Here is an 18,971-nt window from a genome sequence, read left to right on the forward strand (position 1 = left end):
CTTCTGAGTCTATGCCTAGTTTAAGAGAAGTATTGAACTTGATTATTTGGACTTCTGATATTTCAGCTCGTATCGCTCTCAGCTTGAGATTTTCTTCTGTTTTTCTTTTTTGCTCTAACTTTTGCCTAGATCGCCTTTTCAGGTTTTTGATCTAGTGAGCTTTTCTTATTTTTTCTTGGCTCTAATTGTTGTCAAAGTTGTCCTTTCAGATTTTCAACCTTGCGAGTTTGCCTTAATTTTGCCTAAGTCGCCTCTTTTCGGGTTTTCAACTTAACAGGCATCATCATTTTTTTATCTTTTTCTTCTCCTCTAAACTTCTAGAGTTACTGTCTGATCATGCTTTGCTATCCTCCTTGACTTTTCGTACGGTATAAAAAGAAAGGAATTTTGAGGCTCAAAAATCCAAATGCCCCTTGTGTGGCATTTCCTTTTAAATTATTTTCTTTTTCCTTGAATGTTCTTCCCCACTCTAACAATATTTCTTTTTCTTTTAGATTTTTTTCTTTGTGTGGGGAAATATATTTTTTTATTTTGATGTGGTCGGGCCTAAAGTAACTTCTCAGGTTGCCTACGTACCCCAGAATTTTGGGATCAGATCAAAACGTAGTTCGAATTTTTCCCTCCCCTAGATTAGGTGAACGGGCTCAGAAAGAAAAAGGCATCATTTTTTCTTGACAATGATGCAAAGGGCTGAGAAAGGAGATATTGAACTGGGTAGCAGGAAAATTGATTCGGCCAAAGATGGCCTCCTTAAATGTAGTACCGTTTGATCTGGTCAAGATTGGTTGACTCTGGTAGTTCGATTCCATCATGATCTTGAAGTCTGACAGCTTTTCCTGGTAATATTTTCTTGATGATGAACGGACCTCTCCAATTTGGTTTGAACTTCCCTTTAGGGTCAAAGATAGGTGTCCGATTTTCTTTAAGTATTAAATCCTCGACTTGCAAATGACGGGCCTTGATCTTTTTGTCGAACGCACGAGCGATTCTTCTTTGATAAGCTTGCAAGTGGTACAAAGCACTTAGTCATTTTTCTCCGACCAAGTTTAATTTTTTATACCATTGACTAACTCAATCAGTTTCTAACAATTGACTTTCCTTGAAGGCCTTGAGATACGGGATTTCCATTTCAACTGGTAAGATTGTTTCCATATCATACACTAGAAAGTAGGGAATAACTCCAGTAGAAGACTGTATTGAAGTATGATGTGCCCCTAGTGTGAATGGTAACTTCTCTAACTAATCCTGGTGTGATTGACACATTTTTTTGATGATTGTTTTGAGATATTTTATTGGCTGCTTCAACCTTTCCATTAATCTGAGGACAATAGAGAGATAATGTGATGTCGAATCTCGAACTTTGAACACAGAGTAATGATTTATGCTTTGAAGTACGATCCATTATCAGAGATCAGTTCAAAAAGTATCCCCATATCGACTGATAATATGCGATTTGCAACTCAAGATGTAGTGAGGATAGCAGTGATACATTTTATAACATCTTCTTTGATTCCATTGATATATACGAGTATCTATTCCATGTTGAACAACACCCAAGCTTGTACCTAACATACCCTCATATGATTACACGAACAAGTCTTTTGAAATTTCTGAGTAAATTCATTATCCCCTCGTGTTCCTCTAGGGATAAGATGGTTTCTATTTGAATCTCTTTAGGAATTATTTTTTGTTTCGAGGTCAAAGACCTTTTCTTTCTCGATTAAAGGTAGAGCCCGACTCTTATCTTTTTGTTCAGAAAAGAAATCTATCAAATTATTAGTTAATTCGTTAATGCGCTCGAGGTATTCAAAAATTTCCTTTATCCGATCAATTTCAGATGGGGCAACAGACACCTCTATAGACTCGATGAACTAACTTGATTCAATAGGAAAGAGTAGACTCAATCTAAGGAAGACATGACCTTGTTGGAAAAAAGGACTCGAGCTAACCCAAATGACTCATGAAAACTCAAGACAATTACCCACACGAGTTTGATTAGGACTGAGGACTGAGATATTGCTTATAACCGGTAGGATTGAAGCATTATGATCTTCATAGAACAATTGGACGATGTTGAGAAATTTTGAGGTTATTTCTGAATGTTGACTTGATATTGACGTTTACTCTAACTGATCGGACTTACAACCCTAACTAGACGATGGACGATTGAGCTTAGATACAATGATAACCCTTTAAACCTCTTTAAAGGTGAATTTAACCAATTTCAGTGTCACCCCCTTGATAACATTTTAAATGAACCCTGAGATTTTATTGAATTTTGTGCACCAATTCATCCATTCAGAAAGAAAATAATTTTACTGCACTCTTGAAAAATATTGACAAATAATGTTTTCATTGAATAACAACTTCCAACAAAAATATTTCAATAATTTTTCATGCAAAATAGATCTTTTGTAAATCATTTTTTTTAAATATTTTTCTTCCTCTTCTTTTTTAGAAAACATTTTCTTTTAGAAAATTTTTTTTTTGGAAAGCGTTTCCTTTTGGAAAATCTTATTCTTCTGGAAAACCTTTTCTAGAAATACTTTTTCTTGGAAAATATTTTTACTTTGTAAACCATTTTTCTTCTTTAAAAATTTGATTTCTATTTCAATTTAAATGGCCAGGCCCACCATGATTGTTGGATCGGGATGGACTGGGTCATTATTATAAAAAAAAATGGATTCTTTATTGGGTCGGTGCACCTATTTTAATTTCAAATCAGGTTAAACAAAAAAAAATTTATCCTTGAGGACAAACCCGTACATTCCTGATCTCATCATTCATATACATTCATCTCATCATTCACATGCATTCTGATATTATAATTCACATGCTTTCTGATCTCATCATTCACAAAGTTCCAGTCAATAAACAACCCGGGAACACCCGCGATAAGTTCGAGTCGTAATCTACAAGAAGGTTTCTAGACTCTAAGCTTACTACATGCAAAGCATTTTATCTGGCCACACTTGCTCAAGCACACCTATATACCTCTCGATACGTGGTGACTTGGTTTGATATACCGTATAGGTGATAATCTAAAACCTCAATTCACTTCTCTGAAGTCAAAAACAGCCAGTTTGATCTCCAGTTGAGAGGTGGCACACAATGCTAAGCAAGGGCCCACTTAAATACCTCTCGTCTAGAATAGACGTAGTCTATCCCCCTCGTACAGTAGGGTACAGTGGGGCAAGATCTCGCTTAGGCACCGGTTTTGACCAAGAAGTGCAATTGATATACTTAGATTATCTTTTATATACCTATAGGTACGAGTCAAGAGTTGTAGCTTTCATAAATGGTTTGGCATCTCACGAGAGGACCGACCACGTACTTGTACTACGTTGGCAATCGGGAGATGTGACTGTGTGGCTCACAACAGGTTAAAGGCTCAGGTCGCTCCAGCCTGGGTGCATCAATATACCTCTCAGAATCACCTGATCAGACGCTATTGATGCCCCTAGTTTGATATACCCTAAGGTACATGACTGGAGTTGTGGTTTTCATGAATGATGTCGCATCTCCGAAGAGACCGGGCCACGCACTAGTGCCACATTGGTTATATAAGACGTGTAAGTGTGAAAAATAATAAACGTGCATGTGGTGTGTGCAAAACAGGGTGGGGTGTGCCCGGGGCCTTTTTTAAACAAATGGGCGCATAGGCCAAATCAGATCATTAATGGGCCACAATCATAGTGAATACAATCATCAAAGATTATCAAAATCAAAGTCATGGCATGCAAATCAGGAGGAATTAAAATCAACCAATCAGTCAAAACCAATCAATTAATTATAACCAATCAATCAATATGTTAGAATTAAAGTTCCATGAATCAAGATATCAAAAGGGTATCATCATATCAATCGGGTATCGAAAGGGAAATCATGCACCCTAATCTAGCACATAACCTATTCAAACATGGACTCATCGAGTTAACTCATCTCATAGCATTCAATTCTCATATAACATGAAAATAATATCATCATAACATATCAAGGGAATGTATAAGAACAAGTAACAAATTGCATGAAACCAAGAAATTCAAATGAATTGACTCAACTTATTACATTCAAAATTTGGTATCATAGCAACACATTAGGGTGAAATCACTCAAAGAGAATTAGAATAAGTAGCATACAATTAATACTTCAAGTGATGTAAAACGAGTTCAACTGAGTTGACTCACTTAAGAAAATTCACCCCTATGATTGATTTTTGAAATCCATTTTATTTTTTATTTTTACAAAAAAAACTTTTTATTTTTTTATTTTTTTTTATGGTCCAATTGAACATCACTTTGGGTGACCCAATATGATTCGAAAATTTCAAAGAATATTGAATTGGGGATTGACCGATAGTTATAGAGATAAGGAGCGATGAACTTTTTATTTTTGAAAGACATGCATGGCAAATTTTTTTGAGAACATAGGCTAACTTGAATGACTCATAAGGTTTCAAGTTTTACTAAGGGTCATCAAGCCAACGTGATCGATAATCCGATGTCACGGCCTTCTAGATCTGATAGAAAATTTTGGATACAAAAGCCAAATTACATTTTTACTTTGATCCAATGCTTTGTGAATGGGCGACTATGAAATCAAACCAAAATTCGAAATGAAATTTAACTTTTTTTTTTTTTTTTAAATTAATAAAATTCTTAGAATTTCATCCGCCATACACACGTGGCATTGGATCATTTTTCGGGTGTCATGTGGCGAGGTCAATGACCTTTAGCAAGATTTGAAAATCTTACTAAATTAGTGAGGGTAGCCTTACCTTTACGTCATTATTAACAATCAAACCATCCATCCGCCAGCTGTCAAGATGTGATTGTTCCAATCGAGTGACCCACTCGTGATCGATGTCCTCCTCGCAATGTTCTTAGTTGTCAATTGGCTGTTGAGTACCGTAGCTGAACCTCAGAATTGTTCAAGCCGACAGCAATGTGATGGCCATCAGGAGCCCAACTCACACTCAATAGTGGGTGGCTTGTTCTTGAAAGCTAAGATATGGGTTCTTTCCTTGCCTCGGTTAACATGTATTGCGAGTGGTCAAAATCCATTGCAGATCGGTTCGGGATGAATCTGTCAAAATTTTCTCTGGAAGTTTTTCTGTGGTGGATCTATTCTTGAAGAGGGTATCGAGATTGGGTCTTGTTTGAAGAAGTGAATGATCCTCCTGTGTCCATAATGTTAACAAAGAAAAAGAAAACAAACAAACAACCAACCAACCAGCAAAGAAAAGAAGAAGAAGAAGAAAACCTGCAAAATAGATAAATAGATCAAACAAAAAGAGAAATAAAACTAAAGCAAAACCAGAAATAATTATAGAATAAAGAGAAAGAAATAGAGATGATTGATGGTGCCTGAGAGCTTTGAGCGTTGCTGAGAGAGCGTTACAGAGAGAGAGAGAGAGAGAGATGTCTCTCTATTGCTAATTTTCGTCTTCTTCTTTGTGGAGAAGAAGATAAAAACAGTCAAGACTATTTTCTACTAACGGCACACCACGTAAAAATATTTTTTTTTGTAAAATTTTTTTCTGATTTTTTTTCTTGGAATCCTCTCTTCATCACGAACAACATTAAAAAAGCCAATTTTTTTGTTTCTTAGTGCATCACTCAAAAATAAATTTTTTTCACAACTCGCCGCATATGCCTAGTAACGCACCAAAAAAATCATCCAAAATTATTTTTTTTTCTTTTTAAAAAAAAATAACTCTCATCCCAACCACCATAATTCCATCATCAATTTATGTTAATTTGAATATTTCATTATTTAGGAATCATCAAAAGGGAACCCTTAATTGAACCATAAAAAAAGTGCCAAAAGTATCTAAAATTGAACAAAAAATACTAATGAAGGATAATACAGACCCAGAAATAATTCAAATAAAAAAATGGGTCATTCCCTATGTCATTAACCTTTGATATCCTACATTATTTAGGGTAATTCTAAATGACCCCAAATTGAACCATAACAAAGATGTGCCAAACAAAAATAATCAACATCCCAATCAATGATCACCAATAGAACCAAACGAATGATAAAAATCAAAAATAAAAAAATTATAACTAAAAATAGAATTAAAAAACTAGGTCCTACTGGCAATGCTCCCATACTTTGGGTTTTTCAAGTCTGATCCTCAATAATCCCCAGTGGAGTCGCCACTGAAAGCGCCCTCGATCCGCGGGGTGCGCGGATCCACTTTTGACCCTTAAGGTTTGGGAGTCGCCACCTAGTTATTACGGTCTAGGAACCGATCAATGACTCTAAATAGATAAAGAACTAATCTAGAACAGAAAAAACTGAATTCGGGGATCATGTTACAGGATTGGAAGGTATTAGACACCAATCCCGCCCGGCCAAAGCCGGTCTCTACTAACTTCCCAAGTAAGTTACATTGCTAAAAAAGCCTAAATAATAAAAATAAGAAATTATACATTTCCGATAGCAAAGACCTTATTCCCTCAGATCCGACAAAAATTGCTTCTTGTACCGTACTCCTTGTTTCGTTCTATCTCCGGTGCAAGGTATCTTTTTTTTTTATTTAGACTCTTAGAGTTTGTTATGGATTTTGGAGTATTTTTAGAGGGTTTTTAGGTGTTTTTTAGGCTAAAATTGAAGGAGGGATGTTAGGTAAGGAGTTGGGACTCCAAAACTAAGGTTTATGAGAGGTTAGGGGGGCTTTTAGACCTACTTCTCTTAGGGTTTATGACTTGATACGAAAATAGGGGGTGAGCACCCCTATTTATAGATTTTTTTAGGGGTTGATTTTGATAGAATTAGTGTTTACTAAGACTTGTGTTTTAGTTAGACTTGTTTTAGGTAGAGTTGTGTTTTAATTAAAATTATTTTAGGTGGAGTTGTGTTTTAGTTAGAACTCTATTAGATTGAGTTATTATTTAATTAGAACTCTATTATGACTTTTGGTCTTATTTGATTGACTTTTAATATTTTGACTTTAGTCTTAATTGATTGACTTTTAATATCTTGACTTCAATCTTGCTTGATTGACTTTACTTTTGACTTTACTCTCACTTGATTGACTTTAATACCTTGACTTTAGTCTTGCTTGATTAACTCTAAATTTTTGGAGAACCCCCCTCTATTATATCTTTAATTCTTTGGACCCCCAAATGGAGGGGTCCTTAAAGAAATATCTCACGAACACTCAATAATTTTACTTGAGAACCCGATTGATCGATTTCTTGGGTTCAAAATTTTAAATTAATTTCATTAATGTTTCACTTTAATTATTTAATGTTTTATTTATTAATTTCAAATTTTTTAATTATGAAAATTGTGAAATTATCGTTTTGCCCTCGGAGAGGACTTTTCATGTTTTAAGTCAGTTTTTAATCTTCTAAGATGTTTTAGAATCGATTTTTTGTAAGTAATTCAATGGAAATATTAGTTTGTGTCATTTATGAAATTTTGTGTGTGAAATGATCATGAACTTAATGAGGGGCATTTTCGTAATTTTTTCAAATTCTGTTAAAATTGGCGAAATGATTTATTTGTATCGATTTGTTGTTTTATGTGTTCGAAAGGATTTTCCTAATCGTAACGTAGGCTCTAGGGTTGTTTTGATGTTAGGGGTATTTTGATAATTTGATCAATTTTTAGTGATTTTTATCGTGAAACTTCTTTTCGGTCTGCAAGATGATGATTTATATGTTTCTAGGGTCGTATTTTCCTAGCGTAGCGTGGTTTCTAAGGTTTTGTCAGTTCGAAATACCTCATCCGAATTTCTGAAACACATCTGGTAACAAAATAAAGCAATGGAAATAACATCCATCATTGGGAATCATTACAATCGGGTTGACGAGTTGATTAATCAGGTAAATGCAAAAATGAGGTGTCTACAGAGTCTTGTTTCTCGGACTCGAACTTAGGTTTCTAGGCACTTCAAAAAGCCCACTCATTCTATGATTCAAAAAGTTGGAGTTTCATTTCTCGAACTCGAACTTAGGTTTGTAGGCACTTCTAAAAGCCTATTCATTCTATGATTCAAAAAGTTGGAGTCTCGTTTCTCGGACTTGAACTTAGGTTTGTAGGCACTTCAAAAGTCCTATTCATTCTATGATTCAAAAAATTGGAGTCTCGTTTCTCGGACTTGAACTTAGGTTTGTAGGCATTTTAAAAAGCTTACTCATTCTTGATTCAGAAAGTTGGAGTCTCGCTTCTCGGACTCGAACCTAGGTTTGTAGGCACTTCAAAAAACCTACTCATTCTATGATTCAAAAATTTGGAGTCTCGTTTCTCGGACTCGCAATTAGGTTTGTAGGCACTTCAAAAAACCTATTCATTCTGTGATTCAAAATTTTGGATTCTCGTTTCTGGACTCGAACTTAGGTTTATAGGCACTTCAAAAAGCCTATTCACTCTATGATTAAAAAAGTTGGAGTCTTCTTTCTCGAACTCGAACTTAGGTTTATAGGCACTTCAAAAAGCCCACTCATTCTATGATTCAAAAAGTTGGAATTTCGTTTCTCGGACTTGAACTTAGGTTTGTAGGCACTTCCAAAGTCAATTCATTCTATGATTCAAAAAGTTGGAGTCTCGTTTCTCGAACTCGAACTTAGGTATGTAGGCACTTCAAAAAGCCTATTCATTCTATGATTCAAAAAGTTGGAGTCTCGTTTCTCAGACTCGAACTTAGGTTTGTAGGCACTTCAAAAAGCTATTCATTCTATGATTCAAAAAGTTGGAGTCTCGTTTCTTACATTCGAACTTAGGTTTGTAGGCACTTCAAAAAGCCTATTCATTCTATGATTCAAAAAGTTGGACTCTCGTTTCTCGGGCTTAGATTTATAAGAATTTAAATAAGCCTATTAATAGAGTTCAAAGTTTGAAAGATCGGGCCTTTATTTGCTTATCATGCATCTGGATTCATAATTGTGATTGGACTTCATTAGACTTTTAAATAAGATTTTTCTTTTTATCATGTGATTAAGAATAAAATTTTGGAATTAAATGACTTTCAAAAAAATGCCCCTAGTTTCAAGATTGGCTCTAACTGAAACTTGACTACGAGATTAATAGAATGGATTACGCTTGAAAAATATGGACTTTGATGTATGACAGATAGAAGAACTGACATTTAAGACTCTTAAGGTTATCATATGTGCAATAAGGAATTGATCATTTTCTTTCGAATTTCTTTCGAAAAATGCTTGAGCTGGACTTAAAAATTTGTTATAAATATTATAATAGAAGATTTTTCTCTTCAAAATGGTTGATGATTCTACATCTTTCATTAGTAAACACTTAAACAAGTAAACATACTTTTGAAGATCCTACAATGTTCAAGATGACTTCTAATTTTTTTGACAACAACATTGTTCTCGTTGGATGTGAGCTCTTGGCTGAAAAACGAATATTATGGCTTGAATGGTTCTGCATTTTCTAATTTATGTACAAGCTTCCTTCTGAATTTTTCTTCTTGATGGGACCTTTCCTCCCATTTGATAATGCCCTAATTTTTGCCTAGATCGCCTCTTCAGGTTTTCAATCTAACGGACTTTATTTTTTTTTTCTGATGATGCATTGATTTTTGCCTAGTCGCCTTTTCAGGTTTTCAACCTAACAGACTTTCTTTTTTATGGTTATGCCCTAAATTTTGCCTAAGTCGCATTTTCGGATTTTTGACTTAGCGGGCTTCTCTTTTTTTCTTGATGATCATGAATAACCAACTTGACAACTTCTTGGTTCCCTACACCTTAACCGAGTCAATTATCATTCAGGAGTACTTAATAGGTGGGCTTAGGATATGGTTTAGAAAGAAAATATATAAGGCTGAACTTCCCAAAATACCCCTAATTTGATATTATCTCTTTTCTGTAAATTATTTTGATTTTTTCTAAATGCCCCTAGTTTGGCATTCTTTTCTTTTTATCAATTCTTTTGATTTTTTTTTCTAATGTTCTTAGTTTGGCATTCTTTCTTTTGAACCTTTCAATAGAGGATTTTCCTTTTAGATGACACTTTTTTAAAGAGAATACACTTATTCTTTGCGTAACCAGGCCTTAAGTAACTTCTCAGGTTTCCTACGGACACCTAATATTTCTTTTTCTTTTGGAATCAGGTCAAAACGTAGTTCATACTAAGATTACCCCCCAAGATTGGTCGGTGTGATTTATAAAGGAAAAACTATTTATTTTTTTTAAAAGGCTACGAGGGGCTAAAGAAAGTTTTTTTTTTTTAGTAAGACAGGGAAATGGTTCGACCAAAAGAGGCCTCCTTTGATGAATGCTGCTCGACTTGGTCAAAGTTTCAGGAATTCGATATCTGGATAGCTTTGTCGAGTAAAGTTTTTTTTTAGAATGAATATTCTTCAGTCTTCTTTTGGTGAAATCGAGTATGATCGAGTTTTCTTACTATTCAACTCTTCTAAAATTTCGAGAAAATCTTTTGTTCTCTTATGAATGAAAACTCTCATCTTTTGAGTGAAAAATATGGTAGATCCACTTGTAAGTTTTAGCGTCTTTGTCGATGTTTTCAGCTATATCATTTTCGATCAATATTTTTTTACTTTGAAATCACTCTTGACTTTGAAATCACTCTTGATTTTATGTCTTAATCTATGTTTTTGTGCAATCCATCCATATATCCTTATGAGACCATATAAGAATACTATTGAATTTCTCAAGTAAGTTTACTATTCTCTGATGTTCTCCGGAGGATAATGTATTACCAATTTGCACTTCTTGAATATACTCTTTAATTCCAATATTTATCAAAGTTGATTAATGAGTTTTAAGTCATTTCTCATGTTAGATTTTATGTTCAAATCGTTATTACACGAGTGATAATCAGAAGCTTCTTTATTCTATTGGAATTAAAAAAACATACACTGACAAACTTGACTAAAACTTGAAAGTTGAAGAAAGACTAATGTAACTGAAACAACTAAATGGATTTAAAGACTGACGAAAACTGGATTGAAACTCAAAGAAAACTCAGGGATAATTATGTACAAAGCTGGTAGATGGGTCTAATATTATGGTGTAAGGGTAGACTACCTGGATTTGACATCGGCACTTTGCCTAGACCACTTTTTTGACAGAATCAAAATAATACAGATAGTGATTTAGAATGTTTGGGAACACCTAAGATTAACCATTTATTTTAACGGTTTGACTCTTAACCACATGATTAAAAATTTGATATAAATGAGCCCTAGTCCGGTAGAAAATATCGAATCCAAAAACACTATAAGTTTATAGTGACCAGGAAGGTTAAATAGATTAATCACGAGTCTACCCCTGATTGGGAGTAGAACTTTTGATCACACGAAAAAAAATTTGACCCTAAGATAGCATATATTTGGTATAAAGTGGTCTGGATCTTTAAAAGTGAAACCAATTAGTCCAACTGATTTGGTATTGATCAGTTTTATCCATTTGTCAATTGGGCCAACTAGTTTAATTGGTTCAAATTGATCGGTACATTTCACCGATTGGGTCGGGCCAATATAGTGGGTTTAGTTTGAACGGTTTGGATCAGTCCACCCACTTACCTATTAGTTGGATTAAATAGAGCAACCTAGGAACACCCATAGTCAGTTCAGGTCATGACCTATAGGAAGGTTTCTAGACTCTAGGTTTACTACGTACAATGCAATTTATTTAGCCACCCTTGCCCAAGTACACCTATATACCTCTCGATATATGATGACTTGGTTTGAAATACCGTATAGGTGATAATCTAAGACTCCAACCCACATCTCTGAAGTTAAAAACAACCAGTTTAATCCCCAATTGAGAGGTGGCGCACGATGCTCAGCAAAGCCCTCTTAAATACCTCTCGTCTAGAATAGACGTAGTATATCCCCCTCGTACAGTAGGGTACAACAGGGCAGGATCTCGCTTAGGCACTGATTTTGACCAAGAAGTGCAATTGGTAAACTTAGATTATCTTGATACATCGTATAAGTACGAATCTAGGGTTGTAGCTTTCATAAATGGTTTAGCATCTCACAAGGGGACCGACCACGTACTAGTACTACGTTGGCAAATGGTACATGTGACTGTGCGACTTACAATAAGTCAAAGGCTCAGGTCGCTCCAGCCTGGGTGCATCGATATACCTTTCAGAGTCACCTGATCAGACGGTACTGATGTCTCAGTTTAATATACCCTAAGGTACATGACTGGAGTTGTGGTTTTCATGAATGACGTCGTATCTCCGAAGAGACTAGGCCACTCACTAGTACCACGTTGGCTATATTGGGACATGCAAGCGTGCAAAACAGTAAACATGCATGTGGTGTGTGCAAAACAGGATGGGGTGTGCCCGGGGCCTTTTCAAACAAATAGGCCCATGGGCCTAATCATACCATCACACATTGATACCATATGAATATTAGTTAAAATAAATACCAGTCCAATAAAATTATTAAGATCATCAATAAGCACATCAACTATATATCTGATCAAGATCAATGGCAAATCAATTAATGAGCATGGAATATAATAATTGATCAAACAAAAATTGCAATAGGCATGATTTTTATAATTTTTAAAATAAATCAAGATTCCAATAGATGTTACATTGATGATAGGATGATAATTGTTGAGATGAGCTCGCTCTCAGGAACATTAACTATGCTAACACTAGATAATTTCAGATTTTCTGTGAATTAGGAAAATATAATCTAAACTTGCATCGATGATATCTAAGGCTCCCGATAACGAAATCGAGTGTATTCAGGTCCTAAATTAATCTACTCGATGGGATCTACGTTTTATTAATAGGTGTCCAGACCTAATTCTAACTAGAATATTCTGTAAAAACGTTTTAACATTGCTATCCCAACCTTCATTCAGTAATAATTCCAGATTTAAATATTGAACTTGTATTGATGATATCTAAGGCTTTCGATAATGAAATTGAGTGAACTTAGATTCTAAATTAATCTACTTGATGAGATTTACATTTTATTAATAGGTGCCCAAACTTAATTCTCAATAGAATGTTCTGTAAAAACGTTTTAACATTGTTGTCCCAACCTTCATTTAGCAACAATTCCAGATTTACAGATTGAACTTGCATCGATGATATCAAAGGCTCCCGATAACGAAATTGAATGAACTCAGGTTCTAAATTAATCTAATTGATGAGATCTATGTTTTATTAATAGGTGCCCAGACTTAATTCTTACTAGAATATTCTGTAAAAATATTTTAATATTACTGTCCCAACCTTCATTCAGCAGCAATTCCAGATTTACAGATTGAACTTGCATCAATGATATCCAAGGCTCATGATAACGAAATTGAGTGATCTCAAATTCTAAATTAATCTACTCGATGAGATCTACTTTTATTTAATAGGTATTCAACCTTAATTCTCACTAAAATATTCTGTGAAAACATTTTAACATTGCTGTCCCAACCTTCATTCAGCAACAATTCCAGATTTATAGATTGAACTTGCATCGATGATATATAAGGCTTCTGTTAACGAAATTTAGTGAACTCAGGTTCTAAATTAATCTACTCGATGAGATCTACATTTTATTAAGACGTTTCTAAACTTAATTCTCATTAGAATATTATGTAAAAGTATTTTAAACATTGCTGTCCCAACCTTTATCATTCCATCATATTCATATGTCAATTTGAATCTTTCATTATTTAGGGGTCATCAAAAAGTGATCTTTAACTGGACAAAAATACAATACCCAAAATCATCCACAATCAAGCCACAAAAATAAATAAATAAAATAAATCAAAGTAAATAATAATAAAATACTAGGTCATCCTGGCAATGCTCCCATACACTGAGTTTTTCAAGTCTGATCCTCAATAGTCCCCAGCGGAGTCGCCACTAAAAGGATCCTTGATCCGCGGGGTGCGCGGATTCGCCTGGTGAGCGGACCACTTTTGACCTTTGAGGTTTGGGAATCGCCACCTAGTTATTATGATCTAGGAACCGAATATAAACTCAAAATGGGACCAAAATAACTGAGTTCGGGGATCAAGTTACGGGATTGGAAGGTGTTAGGCACCAATCTCGTCCGACAAACGCCGGTCTCTACTAATTCTCAAATAAACTACATTGCTAACAAGACCTAAGTAATAAAAAAAATTAAGAATTTATACTTCTCCGAAAACAACGTTATCGTTCCTCGGATTTGACAGAGTAACTCCTTATACAGTACTCCTTGCTTGATTCTGTCTCCGGATTTGATTTCTGATCTTCGAGGTAAGGTATCTCTTTCTTAGATGTAGATTCTTCAAATTTTTTATGGATTTCTAGGTGTTTTTGAAGGGCTTCTAGGTGTTTTTGAGCTAAAATCGAAGTATGGGTGTTAGATAAGGAGTTCAAACTTCAAAATTAGGATTTATGAGAAGCTAAAGAAACTTTTTGACCTACTTCTCTTAAGATTTATTTTTTGATACGAAAATAAGGTGTAGGGACCCCTATTTATAATTTTTTAAGTGTTTTTTTAGATAGAATTAGTGTTTAATTATAATTCTTTTAGTTAGAGTTATATTTTAATTAGAATTATTTTAGGTAGAGTTATATTTTAGTTAGAATTCTATTAAATAGAGTTATTATTTAATTCAGATTGTTAAATAGAATTTTAATTAATTAGAACTCTCTTAGGATTTTGACTTTTGGTCTTATTTGATTGACTTTAAGATTTTGACTTTAGTCTTACTTGATTGACTTTAATATCTTGACTTTAGTCTTACTTAATTGGCTTTAATTTTTTTGAGAACCCCCCTCTATTATATCTTTAATTCTTTGGACCCCCAAATAGAGGGGTCCTTGAATAAATATGATGGCAATCCTAAACAATTTTGGCTGAGAGCCTAATTAATCAAATTTTTTTATTTAAAATTTAAAATTAATTTTATTAATGTTTCAATTTACATTATTTAATATTTTATTTATTAATTTCAGAATTTTTAATTATTAAAATTATAAAATTATCGTTTTACCCTCGGAGAGGACTTTTTATGTTTTAAGTCATTTTTCAATGTTTTAGGATGTTTTGGAATCGATTTTTCGTAAGGAATTCAATAGAAATATTGGTTTGTGTCATTTATGAAATTTTTTATGTGAAATGTTCGTGAACTTTATGAGGGGCATTTTCGTAATTTTGTCAAATTTTGTGAACATTGGCGAAATGATTTATTTGGTTTCGATTTGTTATTTTATGTATTTGAATGGGTTTTCCTAAGCGTAACGTAGGCTCTAAGGATGTTTTAAGGTTAGGGATATTTTGGTAATTTGTTATTTTTTAGTGATTTTTATCGTAAAACTTCTTTTTGTCTACAAGATGATGATTTCTATATTTCTGGGGTCATATTTTCCTATCGTAGCGTGATTTCTACAGTTTTGTTAATTTGTGATACCTCATCCAGATTTCTAAAACATATCTAGTAATAAAATAAAACATTGGAATAATCATCCATCATTGGGAAACATTACAATCGGGTTGATGAGTTGATTAATCAGGCGAGTGCAAAAAAGGGTGTCTACAATGGGTTGGTGGTTGTGTTAGAGAAAATTGATGGATTAGATTTATGACATGGAGTGTGGGGGGTATGGGTTGTGATGTGGGTTGGTGGTTGTTTTAGAGAAAGGTGATGGGTTAGGTTTGATAAAATGATTTTTTGGGAGGTGAGATGTGATGTGGACATATGTCCATTTGATGATCAAAATTTGATTGGTTGTTGTAGATAATGGTTTGCAGATTATGGATGTGAATTTGAATTGGTTTGGGCTTTGGTGTGTTGGGTTTGGATTTTGGAAATGTTTTAGGTATTTGGGGGTAGGGTTTATTTTATGATAGAATTTTATGGGTAGGTGAGTTTTAGGATTTAGGTGATATGAGATTAAGTCTAGGTTAGGTTGGATAATGTTAGAGATGATTTTTTGGGAGTTGAGGGTTTGTGGTCCTAAATGGGCTTGGGATATTTTAGATTTCGAGGGTAGAGCGGTGAAAGGTGGTGAAGGTGGAGGTATGCTAAGTTTTTATTGTGGGTCCCTAAGACCTTTAGGGATCTTGGAAGCCTTTAGATCGATCAAAATGCCACATTTCGACAAATTGGGACTTTTTAGGCCGTTGGTGAACTTTATTGAAAAAATATATATTCTTGGGTTCTTTCTTGTGGGAACCCGTTCAAATTGAGGTGTATACATGGCTATTTTGTGAATTGTTAAAGAGCTTATGAATACTGAAAGGATAATTTGTTATATCATCCGGAGTGATATATATCGTAGGATGTATAGTAAGGACAACCAAGCTCATACATGGTATGGGATGCATATGAAAGTGGATTCACAACTGAATCGGGTTTATTCCTTTCTATCTTTACTAGTGAACTTGTAATGTAAAGGTGGTCGTATACGAATGGAGATGTATAATGGGAATCACATGCACGTTTGATCGGCATAGATGAAGATGATTGGTCAGTGATCACTAACAATCTAGAATAGTCGAACGTTTTGACATATCGAAAAGAGACCCATTGCTTACAATCACATCAAACGACCAGTCTGAGATGGATAAATAATCCCCCAAGTGTGGTAGTGCATCAAATAACCTCAAAATTAGGAATTAATACTTTATTATTGGAACATCATGTACCAACTGGGAGCGATCCAATCATAAAATCTCAACTCTCTAATTCCACTACTCCACCATTGTTTATTATGTATCTGTTACCTTACTTTGGATTATAAAATGAAAAGCTTGTTTATTATTTCAATTTTATCAATTAGATTCATGTAAAAAAAATATATGGTGAGTACTGATGATTGATGTAATGTGAATTTTTAACTATTTAGTTACTCATTCTTGATTATATGTATTAGTTAATCATAGTTCATTTTGTAAAACATTGCATGTATTGATTACTTACTCGTTCATTTTAGGATGGGATTATTGGCAAGAATTGTTTGCTTCTCCACTAGTAACCATTATTGCTAATCCTTTCTTTTTCGTTTTTTTAGTTTCAAGTTCTGTACTTTACGAAGTCGGTGTAGAGCAGTGTTAGCAAGGATTCTCTGTTAGGTCAAATAGACGACCAAAATCATTTTTCTAGTGAGCACTATGCTATACCTATTAGCGACGTCAGTAGTCCAAGTTATAGTATAAAATTTGTTTGAGCATTAGAATTTTTATTAGAAAAAAGAGTTTCAATATAATCTTGTATATTAATTACTTTTCCCGCACTCTGATCTACCTTACATTTTTAAATGTACATAGACTTCTGCTATTATTTTATTATATATATATATATATATACATACATATATTATGTATATTGTTTATCAGGTGAAATAGTTATTTGAGTGCCTTGGAATGTTAACATAAACTGAAGAAACTATGTCAAAATTTCTAGGTACCACCTAGTACCTCAAAATTTGACATGGGACTTTGTATTAGTGTTTCAAGGGTGGCATAGGACAAATTTCTCAATCCAATAATCACCTTAAATAATGATTCATCTTTTATCCTAAAAAGAATTAAAAGCTCCTTAAATCTGAATTTCTTCTTCTATTTATAGAATTATAAAGGGTAGAAAATTATAAAATAACCACAACATGAATTGATCGTAGACCGTACTAGGCTTCTAATCTCTATATTCGGTATAACGATCCAAAGTCGTTATCTACTCTAGTGGCTATTTGGATAGCGACCCAAAATCACTATAAACACATAATCGCTATCATGCGATTTTTCTTCTTTTAACTTTTGAGTCTCATCACTTTTAACAGTCGTTTTACTTTTCAATTCTCTTTATTCTTGACTCTACCATTTTCAAATCTATCAAAAATTTGCACTCTTAAACTCTTAAAGCTCTAATCAACCGCATTAATGTCTGATTCTCCATCAGAATACTTGTATCAAAGCTTGAACTATGAGTGGATGCATCATATTGTATAACTGTAACCATCATACAATACCCCCTTGACAGATAGCCATATTATGCTGATGCAACCTGCAAATTCCTTTCAAAACACCATCCCAACCTTTCACCATCCTGTAGACAACTCATTTTTGCACTCACTTGATTAATCAACTTGTCAACCCGATCGCGACGATTTACAATGATGGATGAATATTCCAATGTTTTATTTATTACTAGATATGTTTCAGAAATTCAGAAAAGGTATCTCAAACTAACAAAACTGTAGAAACCACGCTACGCTAGAAAAATATAATCCCAAAAATATAGAAATCATCATTTTACAGACAAAAGAGATGTTTTATGATAAAAATCACTAAAAATGATCAAATTACTAAAATACCCCTAACATCAAAACATCCTTAGAGCCCTCCTTATGCTTAGGAAAGCCCTTTCAAACACATAAAATAACAAAGTGAAACCAAATAAATCATGTCGTCAATTTTCACCAAAGTCGACAAAATTATGAAAATGACCTTCATAGGGTTCACAATCATTTCATGTAAAAAATTCATAAATCGCACAAACTCACAATGCCATTGAATTCCTTACGAAAAATCAATTCCAAAACATCTCAGAACATCGAAAAATGACTTGAAACGCAAAAGTTCTCTTCAAGGGTAAAACGATAATTTTTTGTTTTAAAAAATTTTAAATTTTGAAAGTAATCTAATTCAAACTCATACTCCAACTAATCCATTATTTGTATAACCCTAAGATAATAATTAATTTACCTTATATCACTTCCCCACCAATGTCTATCAACAACAATCCTTTCACATCTTCTCTATTCTTTATCTTTATTTCTCTTATCAATTATACAATCTATTATATTTTACTCATACTTGTTATGAATATTACTCCTTAATGCATAGTCTTACCGCAAACACACCACTATCTTTATATTCAATTCAATATTACATTTTCTTTTTATTGTGATATTTCCTCACAACCTCTGTCATAACCTTTATAATTTAAAATCTTACTCGATGGAATAAATCCTACATCTATTTTCTCACAATTCCATCAAGTTACCAT

Source organism: Akebia trifoliata, chromosome 2, assembly GCF_017979445.1.
Source record: "Akebia trifoliata isolate Shusen 1 chromosome 2, ASM1797944v1, whole genome shotgun sequence".
Lineage (NCBI taxonomy): Eukaryota > Viridiplantae > Streptophyta > Magnoliopsida > Ranunculales > Lardizabalaceae > Akebia > Akebia trifoliata.